Source organism: Podarcis melisellensis (assembly GCF_964234715.1).
Source record: "Podarcis melisellensis genome assembly, chromosome: 8".
Classification (NCBI taxonomy): domain Eukaryota; kingdom Metazoa; phylum Chordata; class Lepidosauria; order Squamata; family Lacertidae; genus Podarcis; species Podarcis melisellensis.
The window spans coordinates 18,951,908-18,968,164 of record NC_138540.1 but is presented as its reverse complement, the minus strand read 5'-3'; the positions used below and the strand labels follow the sequence as shown (position 1 = coordinate 18,968,164).

General features: G+C 45.3%; 1 protein-coding gene across 2 annotated transcripts in view; it reads right to left on the bottom strand.

The window, feature by feature from the left end:
* The window catches only part of SAMD11 (sterile alpha motif domain containing 11), a 326,185-nt gene extending 312,544 nt beyond the window's left edge, over nt 1-13,641 (bottom strand). For both annotated transcript variants that reach the window (XM_081923525.1, XM_081923528.1), the window contains exon 1: nt 13,578-13,641. The gene's annotated coding sequence lies outside the window, so the exon portion shown is untranslated. The remainder of the gene's footprint in view (nt 1-13,577) is intronic.
* Between the last annotated feature and the right edge of the window lie 2,616 nt (nt 13,642-16,257).

The following is a 16,257-nucleotide window of genomic DNA, read 5'->3' as shown; positions in this document are numbered from 1 at the left end:
GCAGAAGAGGTCACGTGATACTAGAGACTAGGGACTAGGGAACTAATTCAATTCACTTCACATTTAAAAGTGAACCTATATACCGTAATTTGCACTTTCCAAAACAATAGGAGAACCCAAGCAAAGCCATCTTTTGATGTGCAGGCTTTTCCAAATTTTACGATGCTGGTCTCCAATCAAACAAGACTTACAAAAATGCATATTTTCAGAGAGAGCATGCAAAAAATTAGTGAAATTAGCATACAAAAATGCATTATATTATGGAACTTTTCACTGCAGAAGTGTGAGTATTGTTGTCATAACTGCATACGAAAATTATTATTATTATTATTATTATTATTATTATTATTATTATTTGCTTATCTGGAGAATTTTGCACTAAAATGCTGACAATTTTTAATGAGGATAAAAAACACACAAATTGCTGCAGAAATGTGGAGAACTGAATTCTGACTGGAAAAATGAGAAATGAAGCCAACCAAAACGGACAGATCTGCCCATTCCTGCTTGACTTGCCCTTTAAAGGCTTCCAGGTCACTGCTGCTCGCTATTTTGAGCCAGCAGGGGGTGCTGTTGCTCCTCCTCCGCCTCCTCCTTACAGATCAGATGGGGAAGCTGGTGGCTGCCCACATGATGCTAGACTTCAGCTCCCATAATCATAGTCCACTGACCATGGACTATGCTAGCTGGAGGCTGATGGGGAGTTTTCTGGGAAGCCCTCCCACTTCCCTGTTGCAGATGGAGGTTGCCTTAGCGTTCCTCATGCTTTTCAACTTTGCAAGTGGGAGGCTCTCTGCCTGCTGCTCCCCGCACCCACCCCCGTGCAGAGAGGTACTTTCCTACTCCTAATCCCCACACGGGATGCAATTATAAATAGATGACCGGGAATCGTCGGCCAGGAGAGGCACACATTCTGGGACTGGGACCAGCGACCCCATCCCTTCTCATCTTACCAACACAGTCACGACTGGCGGGGAAGTGGCAACGCCAACTCTCCCAGAACGTCTCAGATACTGCTGAGCTGGGCTGGCGGAAACCAGCTTTGCAGTCCTGGCTCCTGTTCAAGCCCAGAATGTGATGAGGGCGCCACCCAAGACCCGTCAGGCAGGGAGCCTTTGCTGACATGTGCAGATTTGCACCTGTGTAAGCTGAGTTGGGAGACTCAGAGCACCGCGGGCTCCTAGGCCGTGGGGGCAAGTGGACAACCATCACGCCAGAGTGCCAAAACCACCTGGGACTGGATGCACTTTTCGCCCCCTTTGACTTCTGGGAGAAGTCCTTCAGACAGCTGTAACTAATGCTATGTTTTCGATGGCATCTAAGTGATGACTTCTTAATTCATTTTTAAGATCATGCTTGCTTAAAAAAAAAATCGCTGCAGAGATTTCTAATGTTGTTTTAAATGAGAGAATGCACATTAATATTCTGTTTCTATATCCTGTGTTCTCTTAAATGATTTCCATTCTAAGCTGCTTCAATTTTTGGAAAACTGGACTATAAAAAAAGATAAATCAAATAAACCCAAAGAGCTGTGATCAACACATTTTAAAGGAGAAAACTGGGTGGAAATGATTCTTAGAAATGTTTAGTTGGGGTTGGCGGTTATTTTAATTTAGGTATAACTGTAAACTATTTATTATTGTTGTTAATATGGTTGCTGTTGTTATTGCTTTCTATTGATTTATTGGTTTGTTTGCTGCTCGTATATTTTGTTTTATAATGTTTGATGCTTTGTTGTGTTTTTATATCTCTTGTAAGCCGCCCAGAGTGGCTAGGGAAACCCAGCAAGATGGGCGGGATATAAATTTAATAAATATTACTATTATTGAATGTGACAAAGATAAATTATTGGGGGCAGTGGAGAATGAAAAATGGCAACTTTGTGAACTTTCAGGGAAGGGCTGTACCTTAGTTGTAGAGCAGCTGCTTGGCACCCCAGTTATGTCCGAGAACATCTCGTCTAAAAGCCCTGGAAAGCCACTGTCAGTCTCATTGTAAGGCAGCACTCTATACGGAGGAGGACAAAGCTCAGCAGTAGAACATCTGTTCTACACGCAGAATGCCCTGGGCTCAAGCCCTGGCATCTCCAAGTTGGTTGGGGAAGATCCCCTGCCTGAAAAACTGGAGAGGGGCTGCCAGTCAGTGTAGACAATACTGCCCTGGTAGGCCAGTGGCCTGACTCTGTGCAAGGAAGGCAGCTACCTATCTTCCTATGCTTGCTTACAGTTTTTGAGTGCTTTACTAAGAAAGCAAGCCTGTGAATACAGAAAATGTATTTATTGAAATATTTCTATTACAAAAACAAAAATTCATGCTGCGATAAAACGCTGTATTAGAAAAATCAATACTCATCAATAAAAATCAGCAAAATCAATCACAGTGTGCAAGAGCATCAGGAACTATTGTTGATAATAGCAAAAGCCATGGAAAGCCACGGGTATGTGGTCCACTAGCAGCAAGAATACGCCACAGTTGGTGCTTCTTTGAGCTCAACAGGGAGAGTATGCCACAACAGAAAAGGTGGCGCATCCATGATTTAGAGCAAGAATCACATTGGGAGGGGCATTCTGTCCTCTTGGGTGTGTTTGAGAAAAGGAGGGCGTCTGGCAGCCCTTACTCTGGCTGCATTTACATGTAATAATAAGCCAAGAACTCTGGCGAATAATGGCTCTTTCGAGAAGGTCAGCATTTTGCAAGTGCATTCTGGGAAATCCAGGTTTCTGCAATTAAAGTGGATTAAAATGCACTGTTACCCTAGTGCCACAAACCCACTTTAGAAAAAGAAACAAACTTTTTGCAGTTAGGAAAGAGTTGGGGGGGGGGAAATGCCTTGAAAATTGCAAGATGAGCGAAGGATGAATGGGAAGATGTATAAACACACTGCAAGCAAATGAGGACGAACGCTCATTGTCACATAACTGCAGTGTAGGGAAGTCAGAGAATTCTAGCGGGAACAGGTGACAGAAGCAGAAACGGTTGATGCTCGCTGATTCATCCCGTGTCAGAATGGAAATCAATAGCGTGTCTCCTCCCCCCTGCCCATTTAAATTGTGTTTGCATTGAAATGACTTGTGTGGAAATAATTATGTCACTATCTTATACAGCAGAGAGATGTACGGTGTCATATTTAGTGAAAACTGAACTGCAGAACAAGTGGCGCTGTGGGTTAAACCACAGAGCCTAGGGCTTGCTGATCAGAAGGTTGGCGGTTCGAATCCCCATGACAGGGTGAGTTCCCGTTGCTCGGTCTCAGCTCCTGCCAACCTAGCAGTTCAAAAGCACGTCCAAGTGCAAGTTGATAAATAGGTACCACTCTGGCGGGAAGGTAAACGGCGTTTCCGTGCACTGCTCTGGTTCGCCAGAAGCGGCTTAGTCATGCTGGCCACATGACCCGGAAGCTGTACACCGGCTCCCTCGGCCAATAAAGCGAGATGAGCGTCGCAACTCCAGAGTTGGCCACGACTGGACCTAATGGTCAGGGGTCCCTTTACCTTTACCTGAACTGCAGAACAGAAACAGACCTGACTGTGACGAAGACAGGTCAGAATGGACATTGCTGCCTTCTGATAGCCCTGCCACCCTGCAAGCAAATCAGAATGACTATTCCATGAAAACTGAACATAGCATGACCTCTGTTTAACCTTTGTGCAAGCAAATCAGGACAAACGTTCAGTCAATAGGTTGTCTGGAAGAACCCACTGTGCATGCAGCCCCAAAACTCTCACTTGGCTACCCCTTTCACACAAGCAGGTGGAACCAAGGAGAAAAGGCACAGCTCAGAGTTACTTCCAAGACTGCTGTTTGCTTCTCCCTAACAAGCCAGGATTCAAGAACAACCTTTGGGTTGAAGCAGGACTGGCCCTTCCATGAGGTCAAGCAAGGCAATTTCCCTCAAGCAGCCAGGGCTGAGAAGCAGAAAATTGGTGCCCCCTCTGGCCTGTGGTTGTTTGTCTGACTGCCAGACCAGCTCCTTCTGCCCACTGTGCAAAATGCCTGCTCACTGTGGGGCCCTTTAGAGCATGGGTAGGCAAACTAAGGCCTGGGGGCCAGATCTGGCCCAATCACCTTCTAAATCTGGCCCACGGACGGTCCAGGAGTTAGCATGTCTTTACATGAATAGAATGTGTCCCTCTTTTTAATGCATCTCTGGGTTATTTGTGGGGCCTGCCTGGTGTTTTTACATGAACAGAATGTGTGCTTTTATTTAAAATGCATCTCTAGGTTATTTGTGGGGCATAGGAATTCTTTTTTTTTTTTCTTCAAAATATAGTCCGGCCCACCCCCCCAAGGTCTGAGGGACCGGCCCCTTGCTGAAAAATTTTGCTGACCCCTCCTTTAGAGGGTCTGTTCTGTGGCCTTGCTCAGAGAAAAGGGGTCGTCCCTCGGAGCAAGGTAGCCCACGAAGAGTGCCTCTACCACTGCCGATTTGCCAATGCAGCTAGAAAATCCTTTTTAAAAAATCAGCTTAAAGTTAGTATTCTGTCTGTTCCACCTGACGAAGCCACAGCAGTGCAGGTCACTCTCCTGGGCCACCACACCCAGAATGCCTCCCTCTGATAAAGGAAATCCTTTCTCAGAGCAAGAGCACCATGTTAGCAGTGGCAAAATAAGGTGGGCATGAGTGTGGGGGGTGGGTGAGTGGTGGCAGATGGCAGTGAAACCACCTGCCTCAGGTTGGCCCAATGCCATGTACCGATGCTGGATTCAAAACTGGCTAGCAATTCTGGTTTGTTAGGGAGAGACAAGCCATGAATCTGGGTTCAGACATAATGCCTTCCAGGGATTGTGGACCCGCTCACATGCAAAGGGGGAAATGTGTGTGTATGTGAGGGGGGCGCATTTATTAATCCAAGGTGCCTAGCTTCTAGGAATGTGGATACTGAAACCATTGTTCCATACAAGTCCAGTTTTACCTATCTTGACCAGCAGGAGGGGCTCTTCAAATGTCTCTTGTACCTACAGTCAAACCTCGGTTGTCGAACATAATCCAGAAGCTGTTCAACAACTGAGGCACGGCTTCCGATTGGCTGCAGGAACTTCCTGCACTCAAGCAGAAGCGGTGTCAGATGTCCAGCTTCCAAAAAACGTCCGAAAACCAGAACACTTACTTCCAGGTTTTCAGTGTTCGGGAGCCAAAATGTTCCAAAACAGAGGTGTTTGGGAACTGAGGTTTGACTGTATTTGACCACACAAACTGGAGACACTGGGGACTGAACCTGCAACCGTCTGAGTGCAGAGGAAATGCTTTTTCAGTGAGGAGTCGTCCCTGCCTTGCTTCCCGAATACCTGTATTATGAAATTATAAAGTAATGCTAATAATAATTTAAAACCTTCTGCCTCTTAATAGGAGCATTGCTTTAGCTGATTCTACTTGAAGGGAAGTCAAAATTAGCTGCAGCTTTCTGCTAGTTACATTCTGTGGCACAGCGGGGAGTGCATCTATGAAATTTTATTTTTGTACTTGTTTTATTTATAGCTCCCTGCTTCTGCCCCAGCAGGGCACAGAAGATGGCTAATCTGTGTAATAGCACCCTGTGGAAAGGGAGGAGGGGAGGCAGGTTAGCTGCAGAACATCTGCTTTGTATGCAGAAGGCCTCAGGTTCAGTCCCCAGCATCTCCAGATAGGGCTGGGAACACCCCTGCCTGAAGCCCTGGAGAGCTGCTGCCAGTCAGTGTAGACAATACTGACCTATATAGACTAATGGTCTGACTCAATGGAAGGCAGCTACCTTCCTATGTTCCTATAGGGGAATGGGCTGTGATTCAGAGGCAGAGCACATGCTTTGTATGGCAAAAGTCCCAGGTTTGATCCCTGGCATTTCCAGGTATGGGAGGGGGGGACCCACCTCAACCCCCCGGAAAGCCAATGCTAGCTGGTGTAGGTGATGCTGAGCTAAAAGGACCAAGGATCTGACTTCACCTATTTATTTATTTATAAAACAAATATTTGTATTTGAAGGTGGTGACCAAGAAACAAGAAGACTCCCACCTATTATACTCCATCTCACGGCTGAGTCTATAAATATAAAAACTCATTAAAACCACAAAATCAGTCAAATGAGAAGCATATGTATGTATATATGTATGTATGTATGTACAGTATAAATAAATAAACTACTACTACTACTACACAGTGAATAAGATGCAGCTGATAATCCAACAAGCATTATTGTCTGAGCAAACAGTTTTGTTTTTAACAAATCCTAAAATACCACCCGTGGCATCGCTTGTCAGGGCTCAGATGGGTGGTGATGCCATAAAAGAGGAGCCACCAGAGAAGGCCCTGCTGACCGCTGAGAGGCTTTCACAACCAAGGTAGAGAAAGGCCTCTGAAGCTTGCATGTTAGGAGGCAGTTAGAAGGGGGGGGGGGACTCCTGCGAGCATCTTTGCTCCAAGTGGTACAAGGCAGAAGTTGGTATAAGGCAGCTTTCTTTGGTCCCATAAATTGTTAGGGGTGAAAACTACAGTCTTCCTTGGGATTGCAAGGATGTGCTTCAGAGCACACCTGGCAGCCTTCCCCCACAACCTACTGCCTTCCAGACATTTTTGGACTATAACTCCCATCAACCGCAGCTCATCCCAGGAAAGCAGGAGGGACCTAGGGACCAAGGGCTAAATACAGCTCCCCAGGCCTCTCTCTTTGGCCCCCAAGGCTGTTCCCAGGTCACCACAAGCCATGACCCCTATTCACTTTCACCTGAGCTGCCTCTTGCTAAACCTAGATGACGAGGCGGGCTGTGTGTGTTAGCCTGCGTGTTGAAATCTATCTGATTACTGCACAGCAGGAACTTGGCCTGATATTTAAAGCAGTTGTGGGGAACTTTTGGTTTTTCCAGATGTTGCTGAACAAGTCCTATTATCCCTAGTCCTTGCCCATGCTTGCTGGGGCTGACGGCGGCTGCAACATCTGGAGGGCCAAAGGTAAGAGGTATAAAGGTAAGTCACACCCATTGCTCTACCCACATTTGCCACTGGCCACACCCACAACCAGCCACGTGGCCCCCAGAAAGTTGCTTATGTGGCCCTTGGGCTGAAAATGATTCCCCAGCCCAGTCAAAAAGGTTGCTTCCCAAATAAAGGTATCGCTCAGCTCTGTGTGTCTTTACAGCTTGTAATTCTGTGTTTTTGTTTTGTTTTTACAGTGTTGAAGGGTTCCGCCCCCCCCCTTTAGATCCCCTTGATAAAGAGATGACTCTCAAAATGTGTCAAGCACGTAGCATTTGGGCAACTGTTCGGCATGCGGGTTGCTGGTACCTCACATATAGCTTCTTAACCTTCCTCGCAACTCCCCCAAACCAGGATAAATTATGGAAAATACAGTTAGGTTGTGTAATAGAAGACAGTCTTAGTTTGCACAGTACTTTCCTCAGCATTTACTGCTGTTGTCCTTTGAAAAACGTAGCTGTGTGTAACAGATTCCCAGTCGCGGAATTCCCATTTTTTCGGGTACCGGATTTCGTACCGGGTTTCGATGGGAGCACAGAGGCTGCTGCACCCCCTACAGGTGGTAATAGGGAAAGTGAGGCTGTGCCAACGGGAGACGCGTTGCTTCCACGGTCTTGGCGTCACAAATGGATCACCGGTCTGTCCGCCTGTTGGCACCAACCTCCTTGGCAGGGGGGCAAGGGAGGCAGCGCACAGACGTCAGAGACACAGCCGCACGCAGACACACTTGGAAGCGTGAAATCCAGCTCCCCCGCTGCTGACAGCCAGAACGGATTGGACAACTTTAGCTCATTGCTACGGGGGGCAGGGGAGAAGAACGCACATGGCAGGCGAGCGAGAATCCTGTTCTGATCAACACCCAGCTTGGAATTTCCCCATCTCCTGTGACTTGGCTCTATCCTTGGCTGCCGTTCCCCAGCCGTGCCTGGAAACTGTGAGGTAAACACAGCTGGCCTTGAACTACCATCTCCTAGACTCTTGCAAGCCAATGTCAGAACCAAACAAAACACAGCTTTTGGTTTTTCAGCTACTTTACAAATAGAAGAAACTAAAGGTGATGGCGGGGGGGGGGAAGGGGGGCGGATTGGCTAGACAGCTCCAGCTGCCAGCAGGGTGCCTTTAGCAGAGGGCAAGGCACTGATGAGTTCATGGTGAGGTAAAGGTATTTCTGAAGACCAGTATAAGGAACAATGCAGAGGTTACAAGGTGATTGATCGTATGCAGTTGCAGCGGCAAAGCAAGGCCGTAATGCAGTTCTGCAGAAGAGGGGGAAAGACCTCAAGATGTGGTACTGGGTGCAGAAAGTTTTTAGTCCTCGTGGATGCCTGAAAGAGTGTCTGGTGGAATCTCAGAACTAAGCCAGAAAGACGGCTGATTAAGTGCTCCTTTGTGGCAGCTGGCAACCTAGCACATCAAAGTGCAAGTAGATAAATAGGTACCGCTCCAGCGGGAAGGTAAACGGTGTTTCCGTGCACTGCTCTGGTTCGCCAGAAGTGGCTTAGTCATGCTGGCCACATGACCCAGAAGCTGTATGCCAGCTCCCTTGGCCAATAAAGCGAGATGAGCACCGCAACCCCAGAGTCGTCCGCGACTGGACCTAACGGTCAGGGTTCCCTTTACCTTTACCTGTGGCAGTGAAAGCCCTGGGTTCAATCCCGAATGGCAACTGCAGGGAGGGCTCAGAAAGACTCACTGCTTGAAATCCTAGGGAGATGCAGCCAGTCAGTGTAGACAATACATGGACCAGTGGTCTTGCTCAGTAGAAGGCAGCTTCCTATGTTCCTAACATAGGAAGGAGGTCAATAATTCCTAGTAGTTGGCGAGCAACTTTTATATTTTATACAAAAATAAAATAAAACATTATTGAAACGCCGCTCAGAATTATCTTTCTCCATTCCCGTACAGAGGTACCTTGGGTTAAGTACTTAATTCGTTCCGGAGGTCCGTTCTTAACCTGAAACTGTTCTTAACCTGAAGCACCACTTTAGCTAATGGGGCCTCTCACTGCCGCTGTGCCGCCGGAGCACGATTTCTGTTCTCATCCTGAAGCAAAGTTCTTAACCCAATGTAATACCGGTATTTCTGGTTTAGCGGAGTCTGTAACCTGAAATGTATGAAACCTGAAGCGTATGTAACCCGAGGTACCACTGTATTATGAAAGCTCATGATCCCCCAATTATTTTGGTAATGGCAATACAATTTGGGAAAGAAGAAAGGGCATTTTCACACAATGCATAGCTTATAGAATTCACTGCTACCAGATGTGACAATAAAGGCAGGCTTAGATTGCTTTAGAAAGTGGGATTAGACAAATCCATGAATGAGGACAGGTCTACCAATAGCTATTAGTTATGATCGCTGAAGAGAACCTCAATTTCCAGAGGCAGTGCACCTCTAAATACTGGCTGCTTGGGGGCAGAAACAGCATAAGGGGACTGACCAGGGTGTGAGTTGCAGTCAGATTCAGTATAAAGCAGCAGCAGCACTCCCACCCCCCAGAAAACCATCTTTTAGAAAGGAAGAAACGGAAGCTCCACAGCAGGCAAGGCATTAGGAGGAGCTCCAATGTTTTATCTTCTGGTGGCTTTTGCTTTTCAAGCTGCAGCCTTATAACGTTCAGTTTGTTTCTTGCTTAGTCCCTTTGAGACCTGTGGTGTACCGTGAGTGCCCCCTAGTGTCTATATGAAAGAACTGAGCTTTATTTAATGCAGTACTACAAACTAGCTAAGGGCCCGTCAATTTGATGGGTGGTATTTGGAGAGACTGGGCTGCATGGGAACAATTCCCTTTAATAGCTGCAAAAGTTTCCAGCAGGGAGAGTGAGAGAACCAGAGTGGAATGACCAAAGAGGAAGATAATGCGGGATAAGTGGAAATGTGGAAATAAGTGGAATCTGGGAGGAAGGGAAATTATTATTTTTTCCAGGACGTAAGAAGCGCCCTTATTCAGAGTCAGATCATTGGTCCATCTAGCTTGTTATGTATACACTGACTGGCAGTGGCTCTCCAGGGTTTCAGAAAGGAGTCTCTCTCAGCTCTACCTGGAGATGCCAGGGATTGAACCTGGAACCTTCTTCATGCAAAGCAGATGCTCTACCACTGAGCCATAGCCCTCTCTGTTCTTAAGAGTGTTTTTTAAACAGGACTTGAATTGGTCAATATTCTCCGTGAAGTAGCAGTTGTAGCCATTTTAGGCAACTCAGATCTCAGCCAAAGGACAGTTGATCTCCCCTCCCCAGGTAGGGGAGATATGCTTGTCTGAAGCCCTGGAGAGCTGCTGCCAGACAGTGTAAACAATACTAATTTAGATGAGCCAGTGGTATGACTCAGTATAAGGCAGCTTCCTGTGTTCCCAATCAGTTCATTTTTAAGGGCTGGTACGTTCAGTCAAATAGTTAAATTAAGTCGATAAAAACATTTTTGATAGAATGAAACAGTGCCCCCCATTAAACCAGGCAGCAGATTCTTAATTACGTTTTTAATAAAAGTTCTTGCAAAAAGTACAGATGGCAAGCACCATATTAAAAGACACATTCCTTCCATGCTCTCTCTCTCTCTCACTCACTCACACACACACACACACACACCACACAGAATGTGGATTGAGCAGGGAAAGACCAAAGTGGGGCCTAATTGGGCCCACCCAGCCTCCCTATTTGGCCTGCAAGGCCACTTTGGCAAAGGCATGCCCACCTGCCCTACAACCAGATGACATATATGGTGGCAGTTGTAGGGCAAATAAAGACATGGCTTAACTGAAAGGGGAGGTTGCAGGCACTGCAGTTCAGCAGCATCTGCACACAGCCCCATGGACAACACTTTACAAGCACCAACTGATCAGCTGATTATGCTTAGCATTATGCAAAAAAGGTCACCTGACATCACTGTGATGTCAGGTGACCCTGGCAAGACAAATCTGGTCCATGGGACAAATCATGTTCTGGACCACCAACCAGATCCAGTTCCCCTTCTCTGTTCCAAGAGAACTGTTACTGCAACACGTCTGCAACCCTTTTGAATGATTGGATTTCATCATGTGCAATTTTAAAAAGTGTTATTCATTAATTGGTTAATCAGTTGAGATTAACCAAATCAGTTGAGATTAACTAAAGTGGGTGGCAGCCCAGTTTATTTCTCATTCTGTCTCACAGCAACAGAAGGCACCATGTAGTGAAACCATGTAGTGAAAATGCTCAATATATGTCTGAAGGGAAATGAGGACGTCTTGTAGCTCAACATACTGGCAGCTTCCTTTGAGTATTAGAGCTATCCATAACTTAGTGGCAGAGAATTTGTTTTGTTATGCAGAAGATCCCAGGTTCAATCCCTGGCATCTTTAGGTGGGGCTGGGAATGCCCCGCCCACCTGCCTGAAACCCTGGAGAGCCACTGCCAGTCAGTGCAGACACAATGCTGAGATGGACAGGCCTGGGTCAGAGTTGACACAAGGCATTTTTCCTAACTCTTAAGAGAAGGGGTGTAGCTCAGTGGTAGGACATATGCCTTGCTTGCAGAGGGCAATGGGTTCAATTCCCAGCATCTCAAGGTAGGGCTGAAAACGCACAACCACAAAATGGCTGCCACGGGGAGCATGGCATAACACAAAATTAAGAGACAACCATCCCCCAAAATATTATGCTTATCATGGGAAGTCACGCTATGCTATGATGGTACTGATTGTGGAGATCACTCTCGCACACACAAAAACACACAGTTGCAGTCTAATAATAACAAGAGGAAGCTTTCCTCAGTACCAGGGGAAAATATACAAGGTGGCAACTCCGCTCTCATTTTACAGAAATTGCTTAGAAGGTATCTGTACATTTTGCCCCATACTCTTCTTTCTAGGAGGGTTAGGGACTTACTTTTTATTGTTAAACGAAAGCTCACAGTCTGGGGCACCTGCCCAGGGCACCACTGGGAGCCTTCACGGGTGCCCAGGTGCCTGCCAGGTTAGTGACCCCTGAAATAAGCTGCCATCAAACCAAAACATAGACAGCAGTGCCATCTAGTGGTGAAAGGCACAAAATTACTCTTCCCAGGATGGTTTCATACTTGTTATTAGATTGTAGATGGCGTTCGCAGTTATTTTTGCTGTGGATTTTAATATTTGCAGGCTGGATGCTTGTTATATTATGCTCACTGGGTTTCATTAATTTGAAAAAATTAAATTAATACGTGGGGCCAAATTCCACGATTCCGATTGCGGCAAACTCAGAGTGTGGAGATTTTACCGAACAACAGATGGCAATATCTTTCTTTAGAACTATGCAGCAATTGTTTGCACAATTTCACACATATAACTCTTATTAAAATCAGCTAATATGGTAATCCTCTCCCCACTGAGCTTGGAGTAACAGGCCTAATTGAACTCCGTGGGATTACTTCTGAGTAGGCATGCAAAGGCGGTAAATTAATCTCTGTGTTGCAGGAAAGATAACAAAAGGTGAAAGGAGAATGAGAGGTGAGACCTTGAGAGACTGTGCTATGGAGGGGGAAAAAATATATTTTCACTTTCTGTCTCCAAAGAACATATGGACTTGTTTTGGTAAACACCATCAAAGTCAAGATCCCAAAGTGTCACTGAAACACTCAGATTGTAGACAAAAAAAATGTATTATGGCAGAAGTTTTTATGCACAGTTCACCCTATCAGTTGCATGAATTGTTGTTCCAAGCTGAATGAATTATCACACACACGTGCACCCAAACACTTTGGTCTTCAACCAGCCAACAGCAAATCCCTTCTCCACCAGGTGAGACCAGCAGGCTTGAAAACCAATCTGAAGTCTAGAATAGGTAACAGGTGTTTCAAACCAGCCTTCTCTTTCTCTGATTAGCTAGATTGGCTCCCCTGAACATCAGTCGCTCCTACGACTTCATGGTTTGGCTAAAACACTGAAAGATGGGAGGCTAGTTTCATACATTTAAAGCTCACAATCCTGGGAACTGTAGTCTACCTTCACAGAGCTACAATTCCCAGCACCCTTAACAAACGGCAATTCCCAGGAATATTTTCATTTGGGAGGGGGTTTGGATGTGCTTTAGATATATGGTGCGTGTGCAGGCTCACAAAAAAAAGTGTGGAAATTTGCACTTTTTCTACATTTTGTGTCAGATCCTACAAATGCTAGAAACCGGGGGGGGGGGTTTAAAAAAAAAACAAAAAACCAGAAAGCTGGGACTCTGGAGATTATAATTCATTCAGGGGAAAGAGAAAGACTCCCCGCTCCTGACAACCATGACTCCCAAATAAACAAGGACAGAACTGAAAGCCTTATTTTGAGAAACGAAGCCTTTTCTTTTAGAAAATAAAACAAAATCACCGCAGGAGAAGAATTACAACTGAAGGACTTGGCAAATAAAAAATAATTTTTTAAAAAATGAAAATTGTAGGTGCTTCTCTCTGAGGAGAGGTAACCCAGACCCTAAACATGGAGGAAGTTGGCAAAAGGGTTGTTGTTTTGGCGTTAGTTATTAAAATACAGTCTTTTTTTTCCAAAATAGAGACACACTTCAGATGTTTTCCCACTGCCCTTGATACTTGACTCCAGTCCACTCCAACCCCATTACTCTCTCACATGTACAAACAGCTGGTTTTTCTAGCAAGGTCAGTAAGGAAAAATAAACTTACTAAGTGTATGAAATTAGCTTTCATGCCTCGCAGCCATTCTCCTTCCTCGCTCTCCATCTCTGGACAGTGACCGAGAGCGAGGGAAATGCAGCCGCTTGATTGGCAGAGGGGCTGAGTAGGCAGGCCCTGCTGCAAAATGCCGCCGCGGGATTGGCCGGAGGAAGGCAGGGCTGAGGCCTGCCCGGTTTTTATGCTGAAGACCACCTTTCTTGAGTGGTTTTTAACCAAAAAAACCCCAAAACCTCACGAGGGGAATTTTGTTTGTTAATGTTTCAAACAAGTGAGGGGAAAGATGTTTAAATGAATGCTTAAGGGGGGGAAAATGTGTCTAAAATGAGCGTCTGAGGGAGGTAAAAGTGCTTAAAATGAGTGCTCCAAATGTCAGGCTCGGCCCTGAGGTAGGGTTGCCATATTTCGAAAAGTAAAAATCCAGACACAAAAGTTTAAGGGAAAAATAAATTCAAGTTTTTGCCCAATGTTGTCGAGGTTTTTTCTTAGTTTTGCCCAATGTTGTTCCCAGACATTACAGTGATTTCCGCCCGGAAACTGTTTCTGAAGGCTGAATAATAATAATAATAATAATAATAATAATAATAATAATAGTAATAATAATAATAATAATAATAATAATAATAATAATAATAATAATAATAATATATTTTTACCCCACCCATCTGGCTGAGTTTCCCCAGCCACTCTGGGCGGCTTCCAATAAAACACCAAAATACAGTAACTTATTAAACATTAAAAGCTTCCCTAAACAACCATATGACGCTTCCCTCACAAGTCCCCAAACAGAGGCAGCTCAAACATGGGGACAAGAGAACATGTGAGCATCACATTCGACTGACCCGCACACCAGCACAGTTATTCACGTGTTGTTCAAGGAGGGTCCGGCCCATGTGCAACAAGTGTGTGCCCTCTTTTGCACGTGCACACTTTTGCATGTGTGCTAGAGGCAGCTTGCCCCCCCCCCCGTGCTTTGCATAGCATGTGAACAAGCCTCCAGTGGTTGACTGGAAGCCTGCGGGCACGCGAGATTCCAGCTGATTTTATTGCAAGTTGTGCAGGTGCAACAGAGGCAGTATGGATATAAAGAGGAATCTCGGGAGGCCTCGCCTGCGCTATAAATTTAATGCAGTATTATAACTCTTTAAACAGGGCTTCCCCAAAAAATAATCCTGGAAACTGGTTTGTTAAGAGTGCTGGGAACTGAAGCTGTGAGGGATCTCCAAATACCACACAGCACTCTTAACAAACTACAGTTCCAAAGGTTATTTAGCAGAAGCCACCATCGTTTAAAGTGGCATAAGATTGCTTTTTTTTTTTTGCATTTTTATTTTATTTTTTGTATCTTTAATATTTTGTTGGAAGCCGCCCAGAGTGGCTAAGGATATGTATGTATGTATGTATAAATAAATAGTATTATTACTACTCTCATTTACTAAACTTATTAATCACTTGATGTTACAAAAGCAACTCAAAGCAATGTACAACAATAAATTGCTCCAGAACAGCTTGATGGGGGGAGGGGCACACGTGGAGGCAGCAGTGCTTCTGAATAACAGTTGCTTCTAAACTTAAAGCTACGTGCACCTCCTCCAACACTGCGGAATGCCTCAGTAGCCCATGTGTAGTAAAAGGCTCTAGGGTGCATTTTTAAACACAGTTTTGTTTAAAGCAAAACTTTATAAATACCCCTCTGACGATGCCAGTCTGTGTACAGCATAACATGTATCTCAGTAGGAAGCTACTTTTTTTAGTGAATACTGCCACCTGCTGGCCAAATTCAAGAACGTTACGGGCGTCTGGCTGGGCAGGGATATGCAACTGTTATTTGGAACAAAAAATGCTAATCGTGACCATTCATTCAAGCACCCGTCGCTTAAGAACATAGTAAGAGCCTGCTCAAGTCAAAGGTCCAACTAGTCCAGCAGCCTGTTCTCACTGTGGCCGACCAGATGCCTGTGATTCCCAGCAACTGATATAAAGAGGCACACTTCCTCTGAGAGTGGAGGCAGAACATAGCCATCCTGGTTCTATAAATTTGTCTAATCCTCTTTTAAAGCCACCCTAACTGGCCACATTACTCATGGCAATAGATTCCCTAGTTTTAGCTTTGTGCTATGTGAAGACATCTCTCCTTTCGTCTCTCCTGAACCTGGTCATGGTGGGCAACCACAAGCCACCATAGAAAATTTCCCACAATCTTCATGGCATAGGCATTCGTCCAGGACACTGTGGGAAATTTAAAATGGCCGCATGGTGGTGTAATCCAAGGAAGACTCCGCAACAAATGGTCCTGCTGTGGCAATGGCATCTCACCAGCCAACTGAGGGTACCAGGTCCTCTTCTCCAGGTCTGCCTCCAGGACATAACTCTTTGAAAAACGCTCCAGTAGCCACCTTGCTGTATTTAAAACAAACACAGAAAACCTGTGGCCCTCCAGATATGGTCGGACTACAACTCTCTCATCGATATTTATTGGTAATTTGGATGTTTATTGAGAGCTTTGCAACAAAATGTTACTGGAGCAATAAAGTAAAATACAAAATGCAATGGATTGCCAACTCAATAAATTAACAGTAAAACCAGTTCTAGAGTACTATTATATGGTTATTATTCCATAAAATGGCTGGGTCGCTTTTAAGCACTGGCTATGCTGCTTGGCCTGACCAGA